Here is a 13788-nt window from a genome sequence, read left to right on the forward strand (position 1 = left end):
TTTTCTTAAATTTTTGAGTTCCAAATTCTCTCCCTTCTTTCCTACTCTCACTCTACCCCCACTGAGAAGGCAAGCGATTTGATATAGGTCATACATGTATAGTAACAAAACATATTTCCAAGTTGACTTTGTGAATCTAAAGAGCTGTATAAATGATGGCTATCATCATCATCATCACCATTTTTAAGAGTAGCCCATGTTGGCTTAGGCAGCTATATGGCACAGTGGATAGAGTGCTGGACCTAGAGTCAGGTAGACTTATCTTTGTGAGTTCAAATCCAGCTTCAGACGCTTACTAGTTGTGTGACCTTGGGCAAGTCACTTCACCCTGTTTGCCTCAGTTTTCTTATCTGCAAAATGAGTAAGTTGGAGCTGGAGAAGAAAATGGCAAATAATTCTAGTATCTTTGCCAAGAAAATCCCAAATAAGATCAAGAAGAATTGAACACAACTGAAACAGCCAAACAAGAGCACACATTGGCTAGATGAATGGCCCAAAGGCTTGGGGTCCGTTTTGGAACAGAAGTCTTTACAGTGTGAAGCTTGCTGTCTCATGCAATGAATGAATCCAAGATCTTCACTCTACTGAATGCCAACGGACAGAGCTATCTGGCTTGACCCAGAGAGTGTCAGAGACTCTTCACTGAAAGGAACCTTGGAGCTCATCTGTCCTATCTGAACATGTAGCTGAGATTCCACAGGTCTCATCTAACTGGGGGCAACAAGCATGGGTAGGGAAGAAGTAAATGTAGAAGGCTGGACAGGTAGGTTGGCAATGTTGGAATGCTGGGCATTTAGGAGGCAACACTTAGGAGCTAATAGGAATCACTGAAAAATGCTAAGCAGTGGAATCTCTTTTCCTTTACTCCCAAGGGAGATTCTGACTCGTATATTAAGCACTTATGATGTGAAGAGATGCTAATGAGAAGCAAGTAGTTGTTTCTGTACTCAGGAAAGCTAGAAAATTGAGCTCTGGGAGGAGAGAAGCTGCCTAAACCTAGGATGTCTGGAGAAGGCAATGGCAAACCACTGCAGTATCTTTGTATACTGACCCCAATGGGGTCACCAAGAGTCAGATATGACTGAGATGGCTCCACAACAAACAAAAGGAGAGCCTGAGCCTCAGGGCAGGTGTCTCTAAATGGGTTCTTTAATCTTAGCTGGAGAAGTGAGTGAGTCAACTGGAAAGGACAGGAAGAGGAGCTGGGTGACACCTTGTCACAGCAGAAACTAGGAGCTTTGGGGTAGCTGTTTATCTGTGTATTTCTCGTGTGTCTTCCCTGTTTCCTTTATCACTGGGGGAAGGCTTCTTCATTGGGTTGTGCTGTGAGCTGCTAGGTCTTAGGCACTGGTAACACTGAAGATCTGAGTAGTAGCTGTTGTTGATCATTTGTTTCTGAAGAGGCCAGTGGCTTCATGATTTGCTTTGTGAATCGGATCGAATCAAGACAGGGCTCCACAAAGTCTTCAGCTTCCCACTGTCTTCCAGAGTCATCAAAGTCGGTTGCATGACAAAAGTCAGGATGACTTTTGGATGACGGCCCAGGCTACAGTGGATGAATTTGTCATCTTTGATGCCTGACCAAGCCCTACACGCTTCATTGCTTCTGCCGCCTTCATAGCCGCAGGAATAACATTGTTCTCATCTGCCCATTCTGCCAGGGGAAGTCTTACATGGGTGGGGTTTTGGTGATATGATGTCAGGTCAATTGCGTCTTTGACCTTACCTTCTCTATTTTCATATGAGGCATGTCATGGGACCTTAGCAGCAGTAAGTAGAAGAGGTGAAAAAAGGAGACAGAGACCACACTCAAGGAAGGATTGGTCTCAGTACAATGGAGAGTGATCATTCTGAATCTTCAGATGGTGTCACCTAGGGTTCCTCCTTCTCTCTTGCCTACTGCATCCTAACAGTTGTCAAATCTTATCCATTGTACCCCTCCCATTTCTACAATGGACTCCAGGGACCACCCTGCACTCAGTACACTCTCTTCCCCTCTAAAGTTACCTTGTTCTCTGTAAGAAATCTAATTACAGTTTCAATTCTTGTCCTTACAGCACCTGGCACACAGTAGGCACTAAAAAAATGCTTGTTGATTAATTGAGAAGATTTCTATGAATTGATACAAAGTGAAGTGAGCAAAACGAAGGGAATAATATATGGAATACTTACAATAATAACCAACCATCCCCCAAAATAAAATAAAACGAAAAAATTATAAATGACCAAGATTGACTCTCCACCAAAGATCTGAGGAGGGACCTTACCTCTCTCCTTTGTGGTTGGACCTCTGTATTCTTTTACGTTTACCAAGAAGGTGTATATGATAGAGCAGTCAATCAATTAATCTACATTTTTTTTTAAAAGCATGTGCTTCCTATGTGTCAGGCATGGTAGTAAGTGCTGAGGAAAGGGATAAGGGGCAGATTTGTGATTTTACTGGTCTAGGGAACTTCCCTGCAGAGGTAGGGGAACACAGCAGGTGGAACCAGACATCTGCTGGCTTATTTGATTGATAGGTGGGTTATCTTCAGCCCGACTGTGGTTTTCCTCTCTTTTATTCTTTGTTATAATGGCTGGCTCTTGGGGGTGAAGGATGAGACATTAAGGTAATGCAAAACAAAAGAAATCAATCCAGGTTATAAAACCCCAAAGTTATTGATGATCCAGTTCAGGCCATCTGTGGGTATTACCCACCCCTCCATTCTCATTTCACCCAATATGGTTGAATTTGCTTCCAAGATGTGTCTTTGGAATTTAAAAAAAAAGAAAAAAGAAAAAGGCCAAGGAATTCAAACAATTTTGAGTCAGTCATCAAAAACTTTGTTCAGATTAGCAAGAAGTCAATAGCATACTCAGCCCCTTTCTAGTTCCCCTCCTTAGGGCTAGGCTTCTTGTAAGGGTGTGTCTTATCCCGTGGTGATGGACAAAGGGCTGCTTCCTAGGCTTAAGGAACTGCTTTGAAATTCTGCTTGTGAGGTCTCTGTGGTGGTAGAGGAGAAAAGCTCACCTACCGAGGAAATCCCCAGCCACCTTCAAAGCATAGTTCAGGTGCCATCTCGGATGGGAGACTTTCCTCAGTCTCCTCCGTCATTAGCGGGAGGCTTCCAAAGGAAATCATGTACTTTGTACTTACTCTGTGTGTGTATGGATGGATGTGCATATGTATATATACACACACATATATACACATACATATACTATGTATATATATACATACTGTATATATGTATATATACTGTATACATGTATATATACACAGAACTTAACCAAAAGGCAAATATATGCACTCTTTAGTAACAAGTAAAGGGAGCCCCTGATTATTACCAACAAAAGGCACTGAAACCTTGTAGCGCTGGTGAAATGGAATGAATTCTAGGTGGGAAGTCTGGAGCTCAGGGTTCTAATTTTAGCTTTATCACTAATATGATGTGTAACCTTGGGAAGAATAATTTCACTTTTTTGGGTAGACTCAGTTTCCCTACGTGTAAAATAGGGACATGGCAATAATGATAATTACTCAAATTTCTACCACTTACAAACTCTCCGTGAAACATATCTAACCTAGATTCAGCTCTCTGGCTGGACATCTTCATATCATGCTTCCTCCCCCTCCCTTCTCATTTCTTACTCCCCAAGTTTCTAGGGAATAGTTATCAACTGTACCCTTAGAACATAGCAGTCCATTGCGCCAAGGCTCCATTCATCACCTCTGTGACTTCAGGGATCAAAACTCTTCTCCTTGGCTACTGTTCTTCTGTATGTGTTTTCTTCCCTTATTAGAATATAAACTCCTTACAGTAGGGATTGCTTGCTTTTTATGCTCATTCTCCAGGGTTTAGGACAATGCTTTGCACATGGTAAATATTTAATAAATTTCCACCCCTCCATTCATGCATTCATTATTGTACCCATTTTATAAATGAGGAAAAACTGAGTTTCAAAGAGATGAAGGAATTCTCCTAACTCACTGGACCTCAAGAACAGGTCCCTGGACTCCTATTCACTGCTCTTGGCACTCTGTCACCTACCATGTACTATTTTGATCTCTTAGGGAGGCTATAGGATAACCTGGAGAGAATTTAGCAAAGTCAGTAAAAAGACAAGCAGGAATATGTGCATGGTAGTCCAGGTGTCGGGGCATGGTACGTTGGAATGGAGTCAGGAAGACCTGAGGGCAAATTCAGCCTCAGACACTTATTAGCTGTGTGACACTGGGCAACCCTGTTTGCCTCAGTTTTCTCATCTGAAAATGAGTTAGAGAAGGAAATGACAGACCATTCTAGTATCTTTGCCAAGCAAACCCCAAATGGGGTTCACGAAGAGTTGGACATGACTGAAAAACAACCAAGATGTCTCTATAGAATCAGCTTGGCTGACATCTTTGTTGGCGGAAGGAGTTCACATACTGGGAGCTATCCCATGCTGATGAAAAGCCCTTCCCATGTAGTGGTGGCTTGGTGATCATAGTGAATGTTACAGTAATTATTGGCACAGTTATTACTATACCATTAGTGAAATAAGGATATTATTAAATAAGGGCATTAATATTATGATCCCGTTTTCTAGTTTTCCAGTGTTGTTTGTGGGGTTACATAGACAACAGAGACATTGAACCTGAGAGGGCTTGGGGTGTGGTAGAGACTGCAGGCAGAAATTTCTATTTGAATACTCATAAGGTTTGTGATGGTGAGTGACTCACTGAACTTCTTGGGGCCTTAGTTTTCTTATCTGTAAAATGAACAGGATGTTGGATTAAATGTCTCCAGTTTTCTTCTAACTTTAGGTAGGGATTCTTTTATGTATATATATATATATATATATATATATATATATATATATATATATATATATACACACATAAAAAAATATATGTATAGGTAATATATATGTATGTATATATACATATGCACACACATATATACATATATGGACATATATGCATACATATCCATATGTATCTATATTCATATCCATATATACATATATCTAGCTAAAGTACATGTGTGTGTATGTGTAGGTATGTGTGTGTGTGTGTGTGTGTGTGTGTGTCTAAATCATGGTCTCCTTTGGCATTCTGGAAAAGGCTATGGGTCCCTTCTCAGAATCAATCAATCTTTAAATGCATAAAATCAAATCCATAGTATTACAAAGTAAAAATATTGAAATATAATTTTCAACACATTTTTTAATGCAGGTTAAGAGCCCCTGGAATGGAAATGTTGGTCACAGACACTTGATTATAAAATGCTCAGTAAGCATTTTATTATGGGCTATTCACTGGAAGGCCAAATACTGAAGCTGTGGCTTTGATCACATAATGAGAAGACAGGACTAGTTGGAAAAGCCCCTGCTATTGGGAAAGAGCATGGCAGAAGATGAGATGGGTAAATAATGTCATGGAAAAAATGACCCTGAACTTGGACGGATTTCGAGAGATAGTGGAGGACAGAAGGACCTGATGTGCTGTGGTCCACGGGGTCCTGAAAAGTCCAATGTGACTGAATAATAAAAAGCCACCATTTCTGAAGGCTGGAGACACAAAGACAAGCTAGTGAGATGGTCCTAGTTTTCACTGAGCAGATGAAATGTGGAAAAAAGCCAAAAATGGGGGTGGGGGGATGGAATGGAGGCGGCCAGATCTAGAAATGCCTGGGGAATGGTGGGGACTCTTGTAGCTCTCTGTAGAGTACCTGGCCCTGACTGAGCACTAAATAGAGGATTCATCAAAGTGTTCATGGGCTCAGTTTCCTTGGTCTAGACTCAGCTCAGCTATCAGATCCCCAGGACCCAGGGATGGTTCTCCTGGAAGGCTGAATTGAGGTGGATGTGCCAGAGTGGAGGCGCAATGACATTATATTGGCCAAGAAGATGGGCAATTTCTCCAGAGGAGTTGAGAGTTGGATGTAAGATGGGCACATCTGACTTAAGTTTTCTTCAGTTATCATCCAAGGCTGGTTACGAAGCAGACTTCAATTCAGGCATAAGGACCCTCAGGGGAACTTGTGGGGGCTACATCTCCGAGGTAACTTGAACCTCTCTGCTCTGTATTCCAGCAGTAGCTGGGCCTTGGTTGGATGCCGCCCGCCCCGCCATCAAGAAGGTGCTGAGGGGTCAGGAAATATCTGGAGACAAGCGCTTGTTCCCCTCTGGCCTTGGCAGCTGGCCCTGGGGAGGGCCATGGGGGGCTGCTGGCAGGACACGAGATGAGAATAGCAACGACTCCAGAGCACTTTGAAGTGTACAAAGTACTTTTTGTCCCTTTCTCCTTTGACCTGGGGCCTCCATGTCCCAGAAAGGCAAGAGCTAAAGAGGTTATTCACCCCATTTTATAAATGAGGACATCAAGGCGGAGGCGGTGTGACATTTTCCAGGGTCACACAGCTCAGAAGTCTCTGCGGTGGGATTTGAACTTCACCCTTCCTGATTTTAAACCAAGCGCTGAAGCATCTGCATCATGCTGTTCCATGGCAAACTAGGTAAGGGGCACATATTGAGCTGTTTTCTATACATATGCTGCCAGTCAGAGACAGTACCAATCAAGGGGGAAAATACTGATTCCCAACCTAGCCAGCCTCCAGAAGCTGACTTTGGAGGCCAGAAGGGCACCCTCAGGGGTGGCAGAAAGAAGGCCCCTCCCTTGGCCCTTGTTCCCCAAATACTTGGCTTGGTCAACCCTGGAAAATAGGATTCAGTTTCTGTTGGCTGCCAAACCTTTATCCCCAAATCAAATCTATCAGCAGCTCAGAGCTCATGGCTTAATTAACAAGTCAGACTCTGACCCCTGGTTTCTGTTTCTCCTAGACTCGAGAAGTGATATAGTAGTTATACTCCTTTGCTTTTGTATGGGGAAATCAAGGCTCAGAAAAGGAAAATGATTTGCCCAAGGTCACCCAGTGAGTAACACCTCACATTCAGGTCCACTGACTCTCACACCAAAGCCCTTTTATACCTTACTAGTAATTCTTTCCTCTCTTTTCCTCCTTCCCTCCTTTCCTTCCTTCTTTTCTTCCCTCCCTTTGTCCCTTCTTCCTTTTCTCCCTCTCTCCCTCCCTCCCTCCCCTCCTTCCAAATAATTGGATACTCCCTCTGGCCGCTGTATTACTCTAGGTGGTATGTATTAGGCAGAACTGTACAGGGCAAGCCTGGCCCTTCCCTTCCAAGATTTTACACTTTGGCCAGACTGATAGGACATATATATCACTATGTTGTTACAATACAGAGCTGTGTGGAACAAGTCCCTCACAAGGGGTAAAAAAAGAAGTCAGAGATCCTTTGTCCCATCTACTCCTCTTCAGATGCTCTGAACTGGGCTGAACACTTCCCGAGATGGGGCTCCCATGCCTCCTTCAGAGGCAGCCCTGCCGCCTTGGAGACAGCACTACCCATGAGGGACATCAAGCCTCTGTGCTTTCATTAGATGTTCCTGGTTCTTTCCTTAGAGGCCACCAGAACCTCCCTATTCCCCCTTCCTCAGGATGCCTTTTCAAATACTTGAAGACAACTACCCTTTTCTCTTCAGCAGGCTAAGTATCCTGTTCCTTCAGTCATTTCAAGGCATAGTCTCAAGCTCCTTCACCATTCTTCTGGATTAATTTCCTCTTGTCTAGACACTTGCTAAAATGTGGTCAACACAGGACTCCAGATGTGGTCTGAACAGAGATCCTTCCCTAGCCCAGAATATCATGACTTTTTAAAAAAAAATATAGCCCAGCACAGCATTACCCATTTTTGTCTACCATGTCACTCTATTGTCTCATACCATGCTTGTAGTCCACTAAGACCCCCCAGATCTTTTTCACAGCAGTTGTTGTCCAACCAGTTCCCTCCAATCCTGTGCTTGTACTATTGATTTTTTGAACCAGTGCTGAACTTTGCATTTTTCCCTACTATATTCCATTTTGTTCAGTTTCATCCATCACTCTAACCTAAGAAGAACTTTTTGGATCTAGATTTTGCCATCAAACCTTGATGGAATCACTCTACCTTTTTTTTTATCCATGATTGCTTCTTTTGGTAGGCGTCCACAAACAAATCACCCCCTGAGCAAGGCTTTTGAATCTCCTGTATCAGGGAAGGTATCCTGTAGGAGGAGGCATTTGAGATAAACTTTGAAGGAGAGTTGAGACTTCAGGAAGCCAAAAGAGGGAGCAACCTGAGCAAAGGCCCACAGACCTCTGACTTGGAAATGTCAGGTGGTCTAGACAGACTGGGACATAGGTTTGGTGTTGGGGAGCGATGAGAAATGTGGCTTGAAAAGCACATTCATAGACTCATAGAAGGTCAGAGTTGCGAGGGATATTAAAACAGAGGTAATAGAAATGAAAGGACACTTAGAACATGGAACAGACTGTCAGAGTTGGGAAGGCCTTTAGAACAGGGAAGAACAGAAGAATTTTAGAACAGCCAGAGCAGTCAGAGATGGAATGGACATTAAAACAGTCTGTCAAAGCCACGTGGAGCCTTACAGCATGTCATGTCAGAGCTTGATGGGGCCTTAGAACAGGGAATGTCAGACCTGGGAGGGACTTTAGGACACAAAATAAAAAAAAACTACAACGTGGAACCTTAAGCCATTGAATTTCAGAACTAGGAGAAACTTTAAAACAGAGAATGTCAGAAGTTTAGAAGGCTGAAGCCATTATGAGGAGAACCTTAAACATCAGACTGAGATGTTTGGACTTAATTCCATTAGATTTTGAGAAAACTGTACTATAATAACAATACCCTCCATTTAAATAAAGATTTTCACCCTTGTAGAGGCTTTACGTGAGAAACTCTTAAACAGAGTTCTGTTCTCTTAGTCATCCTTCCTTACAAGTGTGAACACCTCCCCCCTTCCCAGTACAGCCACTTGAAGAGTCAAACATACTCCAATTTCTTCCCAGCATACATCCCTAGTAACAAAAACAAAAAACACAAAAAGCCAGGTGGTAAAGTGGGTTTGGGATCAAAGACCTTGAGTTTGAGCCCCAACTTTGTTACTTTTCAGTTGAATGACTGAACAAGTTGATTCTCCTTTTCTTTCTTTTTTTTTTAAGGAGGCTATTGGGATGAAATGACTTGGCTAAAGTCACACAGCTAGTTTTTGTCTGAGGCAGATTTGAACTCAGGTATTTCTGATTTCAGGGGCTGGTACTCCACTCACTATGCCACCTAGCTGCCTCAGCTTCCTGCTCTGTAAAATGAAGGTGTTGGGTTAGATGGCCTTTGAAGTTCCTTCTAGCTCTATGATCCCAGAATTCTGGTGGGCTGCAGAACAAGGTCCCTGCACTGCATAATCTTTACATTTGAATCCAGATCTAAATCTCATGAACTTGTGAATGTCTCCATCTATATACAGTGAGGGGGAGGGCAGAAAGTTGGGATTTCCCAAGGCAGAAGGGAAGCTGTCCCACCAGGAGATGCAGTCTCCCACTTCCAGAGCAAATTCCTCCAAGATAGCCAGTCATCAATGATCCCCTGGCTGGCTTTGCTCTGCCCCTCCCTCCTCTCCTTCCTTTCCCTCCCCTTCCTCCCCTCCCCAGATGGGGCCACACTCTTGGCAGTGACTCTGGAAAGAGGAAAGGAGGAAGAAGCTGGGAGTGGTTGGGAGGAGCCATCCACCTGCAAGGATTTCACCTGGACAGTCTGCTTCCCCTTTCTCTCCTGGGGGGCCAGGTGCCAACTGGCTCTGCCAGCCAGATCTGGATGGCATCTCTATGGCTCCCTTGTGGCTGGTGCTGCTGCCTGGACACTGAGCTGTCTTAAAAATGCAAAGCATTCCAGTCATTTTAATTACTGGGCGGTGCGTACACCAGAAACTGGTTCATACAAAGGAACAACAGACAGAAAAATGATTTTTCAAGCATACTCTCCCCCTCTTCCTCCCCCCTCCCCTCCTGCACCCTTAGTGCTTGCAGCCTCAGGACTTCCTCAGCTATTTGAGATTTGCCTTAGTTTTGGTCCCCAAATACTTAGGTTAGAAGCAGTTGAAGCCACTTTAAGAGCAGCAGGAGACAATTAAAAAGGGTCTCAGAAATCAACACAGAGAAGAGGAAACTGAGTCCCAAATGACATATTATTTATAACAAAAGGGGCATCAGAAGTTGTCTGAGGCAACCTGCTCCATTTTATAGATGAGCACATTGAGGCACAGATGGCCATATCCTTTAGAAAGAGAGGGGACCTTAAAGGTCTTCTCATCCAATACCATTATTCCTGGGTGGATTTCTCCATGGTTGCAGCAACCTCTCACTTTTCTAGGCTACTGTGGAAGGTGCCAACCTGCTCTGGTGAAGGAAGTTTCTTCATTTGGGATTTCCCTATACCAGTCAACTAAAGCATGGGTCCAATCTTTGTCTTTCGTTCTACCCCATAAAGTGTGAGAGGCAACATGGCTCATTCTTTCATTTCATCATTACTCCTGTACTGTTTTGGGGTTTCACTTGTCTTTCTTTGTGGGTTCACTTTTCCTACCTCACATCTCTCCCCTCTCTCCTCTTTCTCTTCCATATAACTGCCAACACCAGTCTGACTCCACTGCTCCTTGCCTCAACAAACCATAGTGGCTTCCTCTTCCCTCTAGGATTGCTTGGCATTTTAATGTCCTTCACTGATCTGGCTCCAACCAACTTTCCCAGGCTTATTATGTACTTTCCCCCTTCATGCCCTCTTAGGTCCAGTAAAACTAGCCTTCTTTAGTGCCTAGCCTGTAATGAGTGCTTTGTAAATGTTTTATCTGATCTAACATTCTATTCCCCACACATATTCCACCTCCCATTTCTGTGCTTTTGGACAGACTGTGCCCCATACCTGCAGGGCCCTCCCTCCTCCCCCTTGCCTTTTAGAATCAATGCCCAATTGAAGTGCCACCTTCTCCAGCATTTTCTCCCTCCGCCCTCCCCCAGTTTCCTCCTAGAAATGTCTTATATTTCTTTTATATGTAATTATGTATGTACACATCTTCTCTAATCAAATGGAAGACCCTTGAAGGCAGGAACTGCTTCATTTTTGGCCCTGGTGTCTAACACAGAACAGGATTCCTTTGGAGATACCCTATGAGAATCTCTCCAACAGCCCCAAAGTAAGTGGATTTCTCTCTAGTAAACCTTCTTGGACTGTGGGATGCTAAAGCTGAGAGGGACTCTAAGCAACCTTCTGGGGCAGCCCCTTCATAGTACATGGTGGTCCAGATAGCTTTCCCCCATGCCCAGAGTGTTCTCAATCTTCATCTCTGCCTCCAGGCTTCCTTCAGCTCGCCCCTCCCAAATCCCATGGAAGCATCCTTTGATCCCCTTTCATTCTAGTGCCGGCCCTTGGTTGGTGAGCTCCAGTTTATCCTGTCTCTGACTTGGGTTGGTTCATTGCTGTTTCATGGCATCTCCTTCTTTAGGAAGGGAATTCCTTGAGGGCAAGGGCCTTTCTTTATATTCATAGTAGGCACTTAAATAATAATAATTGACTAACTGACTGAAGTGTGTTGAGGGCACCTAATTTGTCTACTCTAACATAACTAGCAACAGAGTTGGCGGTAGAAAACCAAGGATCTCAGTTCCTTCTCCTTATCTTCCTATTTCTCTTCCTCTTCCTCTTTCTCCTTCTCCTTCTTCTCTTTCTCATGGGCCCAGTCCTCCTGCTGATCTGCTCAGGAGGTTTGATCTGTCTCATTCCCTGCTTGGTCTGGTTTAACCCTCCTTAGGCAGCTGGTGGCTCCCTGTTCCACCTGGGGATCATCATATTTGCAGACAGCACAGGCAGCTTTAGCTCACTTCAGCTCAGATTCCCAAGCTCAAGTAAACCCCAGCCTCCCTGAAGCAGAGATTACAGAAATGCCTCACTATGCCCAGTCAGAGCTGCATGTTCAGTACAGAGAGGACTCTAGCACTAGCAGAGGAGAAGGGCAGATGGGATAGGGAGTCTCTCCACTTAAGAGAGAGTCAGTTTGACTGAATCAGAGTGTGGGAAGGGGAGTAATGTCCAGGAGGGCTGGAAAGATAGGTTGAGGCCAGGTTGGATAGGGCTTTAAAAGTTAAACAGAGGAGTTTATTCTGTTGGATCCTAGAGAGCCACAGGAATCATCTGAGTAGGAGAACTTCATTGTCAGATCTGTGTTTAAGGAAAATTATTGTGTAGGATGGGCTGGAGATGGTAGGAAACCAAGAAGCTTTTACTACAATCTGAAAAGTGGTAGCTAAGTGAGTGGGGGAAAAAAGGCAAGGTTTTGTAACCAGTCAGTCACATAGGATGAGGGAGGTTGAGGTATCCAGGATGAATAGAGAGATTCTGAACTTGGTCTCCATGGGTGTCAGTTTCCTCAATGGTCAAATGAAAGGTCTTGACTATATATGGCTTCTGAGATCCTTTCTAGCTCTAGAAGTAAAGGTCTTGACCTCAGTTTGTATATCTACACCAACTGCATGAGAAAGTCTCTTAATTTCCTTGGACTTTAGTATCCGTATCTGTAAAATGAGAGAGTTGGATCAGTGGCTTGATCTTAAGTTACTTGCTTCTACTTACACACTTACAGAATGAGGGTGATAAAAATGCCCCCTCCAGCTTTGATTTTCCATGATTCTGTTGCTGTGATATAAGAAATGATGGTTATGAAGAAGATAGAGAATCCCAGATGGACTTATATTAACTGATGAGAAATAGAGTAAGAGACACTTGGAACATAGTATATAGGTTGACCATTATCATGTAAATGGAAACAACCACCCACTACCAAAAATTATAGGCTGGGAAATTAATAATGACCAGTTTGGTCCTTAAGAATACATGAGAAAATATGCCCTCTTCCTTTCTTTGTGGAGGTGGGGAGCTATGGGTGCATTTCCTGTCAGAGTCCATTGATATTTGGTTTAGTTTTAACCAACTGATTTTTTTTCCCTTCTGTTTTATTTTTTGCTCCTGGAAATAGCTCTCTGTATAAGATAGAGGGATATATTTGAAAATGAAGATATATTTGAAAATTTGAAGACAAGTCAGTAAAAATTAAAATAAATGTAAAGCATTCTATGATTCTAAGACATTGTCTTTGCCCACTAGGGTCTTCCAGTCTTCTGGGGTGGGGAGGGTCAGACAGGACTAGGAAAGAATTAGCAGAGTATAATCAGCACATAGCCAGGATCCCACAGGGCTGGACAGCCCAGACTCCCCAGGCTGTCGGAACTTGGGGCAGGCAGAAATCAAATGTTTTGGCAGGAATGGAATCATTGGAATTTGAAGTCCAACCTGACCCGAGTCCAACGAGTTGGGTCTCCTTGTGCCCCAGCCCAGAAGAGCAGTCTGTGATACACCCAATAGGGGTGGGATGTTGTCTGCCTCCAGTCCAGGGCAAAGCCTTCAGAGACACCACAAAGAAGCCACGGATTTTTGTTTTTGGGAGAAACAAATGAATACTACTGGCATAAGGAAGGCATTAGTCGGGGAAAACTCTGTCCCCTCCCCTTTTGTCTCTCCTCCCCACCCCATTACCCTTCACAGAAATATGCTTTAGCTCTTTTTTCTTTGAATAAAACTGGTTATGGGAATCATCAGACCATGATTTAGGATTGGAGGGGGCCTTGGAGACTATATAGTCCAACCCTCTTATTTTACAGGTGAGGAAACTGAGGTGCAGGGAAGATCATGGATTTAGACTCCTAGAGCATAGATTGATAACTTAGAGACCATCTAGTGACTAGGGGTGGGGAACCTGTGTTGGAGGCCTTCTAGGTCCTTGGGTGTGGCCTTTTGACTGAGTCCAAATCCTTTTATTAAGGAGATTTGTTCTGTGAAGTCTGGTTTTAGTCAAAGGGCTGCACT

The sequence above is a fragment of the Notamacropus eugenii genome, chromosome 3 (genome assembly GCF_028372415.1).
Source record: "Notamacropus eugenii isolate mMacEug1 chromosome 3, mMacEug1.pri_v2, whole genome shotgun sequence".
Classification (NCBI taxonomy): domain Eukaryota; kingdom Metazoa; phylum Chordata; class Mammalia; order Diprotodontia; family Macropodidae; genus Notamacropus; species Notamacropus eugenii.